Source organism: Charadrius vociferus, unplaced genomic scaffold, assembly GCF_000708025.1.
Source record: "Charadrius vociferus isolate BGI_N301 unplaced genomic scaffold, ASM70802v2 scaffold955, whole genome shotgun sequence".
Taxonomy (NCBI): Eukaryota; Metazoa; Chordata; class Aves; order Charadriiformes; family Charadriidae; genus Charadrius; species Charadrius vociferus.
Window position 1 is genome coordinate 57,172 of NW_009648448.1, and position 8,625 is coordinate 65,796.

The following is an 8,625-nucleotide window of genomic DNA, read 5'->3' on the forward strand; positions in this document are numbered from 1 at the left end:
GAACCCCCCAACTCTCCCAGCAGAGGGGCTCCAGCCCTCCCAGCATCTCCGTGCCCTCCTCTGGCCCCGCTCCACCAGCTCCGTCTCCTTCTGCTGGTGGGACCCCCCGAGCTGGAGGCAGCACTGCAGGGGGGTCTCCCCAGAGCAGAGCAGAGCGCAGCAGAGGGGCACAGTCCCCCCTCGCCCTGCTGGCCACGCTGCCGGGGACGCAGCCCGGGTTGCCGGTGGCTCGCTGGGCTGCCAGCGCACGGTGCCGGCTCACGGCCGGCTTCTCCCCCACCGACACCCCCAACTCCTTCTCCCAGAGCTGCTCTCCATCCCTTCATCCTCCAGCTTGGATTTGGGCTGGGGATTGCCCCGACCCACGTGCAGGACCCTGCACTTGGCCTTGAACTTCCTGAGGTTCACACGGGCCCACCTCTCCAGCCTGTCCGGGTCCCTCAATCTGCCAGCCATGCTGCTTGAGGAGGAGATAGAGAAGGGAACTTGGTAGAAACACATGTAGGAAACCAAAATCCACCCAGATCGCAAACCAAAATCCACCTGGATTGCAAAGCAACCATAACAAGCGCAGACCGTTGACCTCAGCAGTGAGCAGAGAGGATTGATCCCTGCCCAAACCATTCCCCATCCACTCCCGGCACATCAGGGTGATAAATCCAGCACCAACCGAAGGAACTTACAGGTATGTAGAAGTTACTGACAGAGCCCAAAATAGAAATACAGAAAGACGGAGCGTGTAATGGTTACCTTGGATGGGTTTTGCTCAGCTCCATCCTCCTCCTCACCTCCCCGGGGAAGGACAAGCAGAGCCTCAATGTGGCCACAAGTGTTTCCTTACAGTTTCTGGGCTTACGAGTTGAAAAGGCGCATTCAAAGCCGGCCGATTCGGTCCATGATTACAGCAGGAAAACCCACGTGCGATGGCAAACCCACGTGCGATGGCAAACCCACCTGCCGTTCCAAGAGCGCACAAACAAAACCGAACCAAGAAGGGGCAGTGGGGGAAGAGGAAACACCCCTCGAGAGCCACAGCTAAAACACTACCAGACCCACACCGGACACTTCATTTTTCAGCACGAGGAAGCTTGGGAGATTTAAATTCCTACTTACTTTTGCATCTCAGGCAGCTTAAAAAGGGATGGTAGATAGTTAATCCAGCTTGTGCAAGGCTGAAACAGCCACCATGGGCCAAATTGTGACATTTTTAGGGAGTTTCAAAGCCCGCAGCAGTAAGCAGAGGTCCCCAGCAGCTCCAGTCTCCGTGCGGTGACAACACCGAGGGTCTCATCCCGGCAGCTTTTGCGTGCTGAGGTGACACGTGCTCACATCTGCGGGGCAGCACAGAGATTCACAAGTCCTCAAACACCCTTGACGCCGTTTGCCACCAACCACACTCAGAAGAGGGGGAGAGAAAAGCCCCTCGTAGCAGTTCACAGCCCCATCGCAGCAGGAAGGCGGCTCCGGTTGGATCACCTGCGGCTTTAACCCGCGTTTTAAGGGACGATCCGTGAAGCAGCCGGCGCCGCTTCCGAGCTGCGGAGCTCAGCTGTGGTCTGAGAAAAAAAAAAAACCAAACAAAAAATTGACAACAAAATGATTCCCCAAATTTAAGCCAAATCTTCCTGAAGAAGATCCAGCGAAGGCGACAAGGGGCACGGGAAACGCCGGATTGCCTGATTGCTGGCTTGCTAACGGGCTGCGTCTGGGGTGAGGATGAAAGCATCTGTCTTTGCTGGCCAGCCCACAGCGTCCAGAGCTCTGTGCGAGCCCGTTCCTTGCCAAGGGGGTTTTGCCAGCTCTCCGTCGCGCTTTCGAGCTATCAAATCATTTTAACCAGGGTGCTTCCCCTCGCTGGCTCTGCCGAGGAGGACAGGCTGCTAACAAACCGCACCTGAAGTTCCTCTCTTCTTTCTCTACCGGGGTGTTAAGGCATAAAACCTCTCCTTGGCTTAAAGGAGCTGGGAAAAAGCCAACACTGGGACCAGGAGGTCAGGAGGAATCGCCACGGCAGGCACAGGAGCTCACCGAAATTTAACAAGGAGAGGAGAAATAGAAGAAATAGATGCTGCTCCTTTCTCTGCAACTATCCTGCTGGGAAGCGGAGGTGGCCATGGGGCTGGTTTTGAACCTGGGGTGGTGGCAGTACCCCTGGGTCATCCCAACTCGGGGCTCACCCCCTGAAACATCCCCTCCAAAACCAGGAGCTCCCCAAAACATCAGGAAAGGCAAAGGGACAATTTTCTACCCTCGCTTGCCAAGACTGAACTAGGTTATTACAACCATCTGCCTTCGAGTGTTGCCTGCAGGGATCCTCACTCCACAATTCCTGGGCTGGAAGACCTGGAGGAGAGATTTCACGCCGTCTCCTGCAGCCATAGATCAGCGGCGGTGAAAAGAGAGCTCAAATTCGGGCTAAAAACCTGCCGTCCGGCCTCCCTGCGGCGCTGCCTACCATCAGAAATCTTCAGAGACCCAGAGAAGAGACAATCTCAAGGGCAACGGCCCGCGTTATCCTCGTGCGGTGGAAGGAGGGAAGGAGGAGGCCAACGTGAGCTTTTCAATAACCTGGAACTCCTGAAAGGAATCAAAGACGGCGGAAAGTAGGTCAGGCTGCGGGTGAGCGCGGAACGAGCACACAGGGAGGAGAAATCAGAAAGACCGGCACAAAAGGAGAGCGTGACCGAGGGTCCTCAGGGCACGTTAACCCCGGAGAGAAGTGGAGGTACCTCCAACCCTCTCCAAACTCAACAGGACGCGGCCCTGAGCAACCTGACCTGGCTTTGAAGTTGGCCTTGTTGGCAGCTGGGGTCAGGTATGGACCTCCAGAAGGTTTTTCTAACCTCCATTCATCTGCGATTGATGCAGCCACCATGGGATGCGTGGGCGTGCTCCCGGATGGAAAAGGAGGATGAAAGGCCACGTCCACAAAGCGTCTCGATTCCTTCACGGAGGGTAACCACAATTAACAAGAGGAAGCAAAGGTCAGGATGGAAATCGGAGCCGCTGCTGAGCTGCGCTGAGGTCTTTGCTCTCAAGACAGTGTGTCAAGGAAGAAACGAGGCTCCAAGAAACCGTAAAATCTACAATAAATGTCCTCTTCCAGCCCTAGTTGTGCTGGGGGAAGAGCCTTCCCCTCCTGATCTCCTCCAGCCTCTCCACAGCCCGTTGCCGAGGCTCACGCTGTGGTCGTCCCCATCCCAGGCACCACAAAGTCACAGGCTCCTCCGGGCCCTGGCCACGCTGCCTCGCGCACTCTGGATAAAGAGAGGTGGGGGGAGGAATCGAAGCGGCTACGAGGTCTCTGCCCACTTGTATCTCTGAGCAAACCACACCAGGGTTCCCCTTGAACACCCCCTAAAATCAATTTTGGAGCCCTTGACGCTCAGCCGCCATCCCGTTTTCACTCATTGTCCACTGGAAGGAGCTCTTTGTTCTCCACGTGTCCTGGAGTGAAACCCTGCAGGGAGGGATCTGGGAGCTTTGCTTGATGAGAAGTTCAACAAGAGTCAACTCACGGCCAAAAGGGCCACCCAATTCCTGGCACAGTATAGCCAACTGGTCGAAAGATGTGGTTGTCCCACATCTTGGTGTGGCCTCACCTTCAGTCCCACGGGCAGTTTGGGGCTCCACAATCTAAGGTGGACATAAAAATACTAGAATGCGTCCAAAGGAGAGCAACAGAGATGGCGAAAGGAGTAGAGGGCATGACTTGTGAGGAGTGTCTGAGGATACCGGGGTCGGTCAACCTGGAGAAGAGACTGAGGGGTGACCTCGTTGCTGTCTACAACTTCCTCGAGATGGGGGGGGGGGGGAGACAGGGGGTGTTGTGGATTCTTGGGTAGTAGGAAGCCAGGGAACAGCTTAAAGCTGCATCAAGGGAAGTTCAGATGGGCCATTAGGAAAGAGTTCTTCATGGAGAGGGTGGTCAAGCACCGGAATGAGCTCCCCAGGGATGAGGTCACGGCCCCCAAACCTGTTGGTGTTCAAGAAGCATTTGGAGAATGCTCTTAGAGACAGGGTTTAACTTCTAGCTTGCCCTGTGTGGAGTCAGGAGTTGGGCTTGATGATCATCGTGGGTCCCTTCCAACCCAGGAGATCCTACAAGTGTTTCTGAAAACTATGCTTTAGAGAGGTGGAAGGCACTCTTCAGCCAAGGCAGGATCTTGAGCACGGAAGGGGCAAGCCCCACTTCTGAGTCCTCATCTGGGGGCTCAACATGAGCAAACACCAGAGGGAGGAGTTGGGAGAATCATTCCCTAAACTCTTGTCATTCAACCAACCCCCTCTCCTCCTCCTCCTAAAAACCCACGCGACATTGGATGCACTCTAGAAGGTAAGACTCTGCGTGGGGTGGAAGGTCAACCAGCAAATGCGCATTTGCTGCTATTCCTACACATGGTGAAACATCACTATCGCTGCACGGGAACAGATGGAGAGGAGAAATCCAAGTCTAGCAGAAGACCTTACGGTTTGGGACATTGAGGGAGACCGGGGTGGGGGGGTTAAAACTGGAGGAAAAAAAAGGGGAGAAGAATGGAGGATGATGGTGCGAAGCCTGCGAAAGCAGTCCGGGGGGCAGAGCAAGGTGAGGGCAGGCTGCGAGGAAGGAGAGCTGCCTGCCGTTTTGGAGAGGACGCAATCGCCTAACACTTCCCAACGCCTGCCAAGAAGCGCCACGTGTTCTCTGTGGTGGCTGCCAGTAGGTTCGGAGCCAGGAGATACACAAACAGCCTCCGTAATGAGCCAAGCTGAGCTTGAAGGAGGCGTCTGCGGCAACGGGACACACCTTCGCCCGTCACAACACGCGGGGAAAGCCACCGCTGAGCCCAGGGACCTCCCTGGAGAAGCCACCAACTCCATTAAAGGCGGCTGGGGACAGCTTGGGAGCCAGCGGGCTCGCAGAAAAGGGTGGGAACAAAAATAGTTTTCAGACTTTTAAGCTGTTCGAACCCAAATCAGAGTGAACTTTGCAACTCCCCCCCATCACAGCCCATCCTGGGGTGGGCAGGAGCAGAGATAACCCTCCTGCTCTCCGCAGCGAGGACGTGTCCGGCATCAAGCGCGGCATTTCAGGGAGGGTTCAGACGTACCGGAGAGGGACTCGCCAACGATCGAGGGGGTCTGAAATCTGGACCAAAAAGGGCAGATTGAAAGATTTGGATCTACAGAAAAGCAGAAACCATTGTCACTGCTTATTTGGGGTAAAATGAACAGTAATGGATTTAGATATTAAAAATACCAAAGATCTTACGGGTTTTCTAAAGGTGAGGGGTAGTGACAGCAGCGAGGGCCGTGGTGGAATCTCCATCAGAGCCCGGAGCAGCCAAGCGCGGGTTGGTTTAGGTACCGTGGACTCTCCTGGAAGCAGCAGGAGGGAAGAGGTAACCTCCGAGATCCTCCTCGGTATCTCAGAACATCCTGTTTTTGCCACACACGCTCCCATCTAAACAACCAGCGCGGCCAAGTTCAAGTTCTCACCGCAGACCCAAACACCTACTTCCTCCCTTTGACTTTTAGTTTTGCTTAAAGAGGGTGGGTTTGGGTTTGGTTTTTTGTTTGTTTGTTTGTTTTCAAACAAGCAGCCAACGGTAGGAGACTGGCAAAAGCCAACCCAGCTCTCCCGCTCTGCTCATCGGTGGCGTGTTAAGCCCAGAGCCCTTTCCCAACGCCGCCCTTCGTTTCTTCGCCGTGTCCCGCCTGCGACCAGCTCCGGGAAGGAAAACTTCACCCCACGAGGACCGAGACGCTCAGGTCTTGCAGTGATTTGATTACAAGCCCAAGAACGGAGAGCCCCGCCATATTCATCGTACCAATCTCCCCGACACCCGGAGCCAAATCCTCCGCCTTCGTTTCCTGCTGCAGCCTCGTTAGAAACCACGAACCGCAGGCGGCGCCGAAAACGGTTCGCAAAATTCTCCCCCAAAAGAGGATTTCTCCCCGCCTGAGCGCTCAAGCTGCCTGCCCGCCGCGACGAAGGGTTTCGGTTAAGGGTCTACCGATATTCTCGGCTCTTAACAGCTCGAGAGGCGTCTCGCAACGCCGGCAGAGACCTTCTGGCAGCTCACGCGTCTGGAAGCGGAGAGGAAGGAAGCAGGAAGCGGTTCGGGGAGAGCCGCCTGCAGACGCCGAGCTGCGACATCATCCCGGGGCACGAGCAGCATCGCTGCTCCCACAGCACCGCGCCACGGCAGCCACTGGCAGAGATGCCACCGGCTCCGATGGTGACTTTTCACGAGATCCTCCTGCCGTTAACACTTGCCCACGGGCTGTGGCTCATTAACGTGGCTTAAAACCCTCAATAAATTATGGAATCAGCATAAAACACGAGCAGAGGGCATTAACGCTGAGCAGGTGCCCTTACGGCAGCTCCTCGCTCCAGCCTGGGAGCGGCGGTCGAGGCATTAGCACGGCCACAGGGACCCACGGCAAGAAGCGGGCAGCTCGCTGGAGCTCTCACATGTCTCACGAGTGATTTGAAGAGACACGGGGACAAGTGGGCTTAAAAAAACCCCAACAAAACAACAAACAAACCATCTAAAATCCTCCCGGCGACAGATTCGGCATCTCCAAACCCACTTCACCGTTTGCTCAGCTGTTTCCCCACGGCCGTACCCAGAGCAAGAGTTAAATAAATATCGCAACGCCGACGGGGCACCGCTTCGTTCTTCGAATGGGTTGCGACGAGGTACTTTTCAGCACAAAGCCAGAGAGCCCCAAAAGCGTCGTTTGGGGCTGGAAGCAAAACGAGGAGGGTTTCGACTCCCAGCAAGCTTGGGAGAGCAGCTAAGAGACTTCAGGCTTGGATTTAAATACAAAAGCCGTCCACCAATCGCTATCTCCACATGATCCGCTGTGAGTGCTTTGGTTACACAACAAGGGATTTTTAAGCTTTCCGAATTTACCCATTTTCTTGGTATTGTCCCCCAAAGACACGACTCGTAAGGAAACACAGAGCATGTGAGTTTAAATCTAGAATCACAACTTAAGGGGGTGTTTGAGCATTTCCTCTTGTGCAGGTCACGCTCACCCTCTGCTTGTCACACGTGTCCATCCTCAACCTTATCCAGGTTTAAATACAACGCTGAAGCAGACCAGAATGAAGCTCTGATTCAACCATTTTTACCTAGAAGGTCAATTCCCGACCCGATTTCTCCCACCAAACACCCATCAGCATTTCAAGGCAACCGGAGACGGGCACGGCAAGGAGCAGGAGATGTTCCCAGCCCTGGGCCAACATCACATGCTGAAAAAAACGCATGAGTGACGTTACCCGGACCGATAAGCAAGATCATATTTCAAGTCGTGACCCCTTTTTTTTTTTTTTTCTCTCCTAAAACTTCACATCGGGGACATTGGATATTAGATCTGCCTTGTTAAGAACCGCGGTAACCCCTCTTCTCCGATGAGCAGTTGTTACCGAAGGGTGGCTGCGCTCTTTCTTCACCGAGATACTTTCCACCCTCCTTAACTCCAAAATAGCTCTACTTTTGTTCTTTTTAAAACAGCGGCGCTATCTATAACGGCTTGTGCCAGCGAATTTTGGGCACCGGGAGACCTAAATATTGCCGAGCGATAGTCACAGTCAGCAGGAGCATCCAGCCACTGGCAGCAGAAACCCAGCTGAGCTCTCCAAAACGCTTCTCGTTGGCATCAACCACCACCCCGGGGCTGGTAGCTATTCGTCATCCAAGGTTGGCCATGCCAAGGAAGAAGAGTTTGGGTTTGTTCATATTTTAATTTGTGTTTGTTACGCTCAAGACTCGTTTCCAAAGAGCAGTCCGGAGAGCCGGGATTACAGGCTCTTTGAAATTTCAATTAAAGACAGATAGCTTCTGGCTGCAGGGATGTATCTAACATAGGATTAGGCTGAGCAGAACCTAACGAGAAGCTGCTTCGAGGACTTCAAGATGCTGCCAGAAGCCCCAGGTGTCAGTAGGTGGTTGTTTTTCCTAATGCACGAGCACCTTTTTAAGTCTTTGGAAGTACGGCGCCCAAGTTTTTGGTGCAAACTCAAGGTTTTTTGGAGCCTGGAGGGGGAAACCTGGAAGCTGTTTGGGACGGGCTCTGCTCTGGAATCGATGAGCCCGTGTGGGTAATTCGGAGCTCCGCTGATGAAGGGGGAACCAGCTCAGACCCAAATCCATTTGGGAAGGATTCCTTACGCTTCCCCCACCATGGTTACATAAACACCGATGGAAAATAAGCAGCCATGGGGTGAACACAGATCCCTGAGGATCAGAGGTCACATCCTGCCTTCTGCGTGGCCGAGCACGGACCACGCTCTCCTCCTTTCCTCCAACTACGCTCTACCCCATGATTTGCCAAGATTTAGGGGTTTCCTCCATGGAAACTTCGTTCCTAAACACGATGCTTTTCAAACGCCAAAGCCCAAACGTCCAAAGCACGGCTCCCTGCTGGGATGTGACCCCCTCCATCCACCCCTCGTGACACCACGCTGCCCGTCTCTTTCATCTGCCAGCATCTCATCCATCCGCCCCAAACCAGCATCAGATTTCACAGGACGCAGAGCATCAACGATGCAGACGGATAAACCACCACCAGGTTACGCCGATTAAACCCTTCCCTGTAAATACCCACCCTCCAGCAAGGCCCCGTTCAGCA

At 54.2% G+C, this 8,625-nt stretch overlaps 1 protein-coding gene across 1 annotated transcript in view; it reads right to left on the reverse strand.

The window, feature by feature from the left end:
* Positions 1 to 8,625, reverse strand: part of WIZ (widely interspaced zinc finger motifs) — a 25,700-nt gene that overhangs the window by 10,473 nt on the left and 6,602 nt on the right. The gene's annotated exons all lie outside the window — the stretch shown is intronic.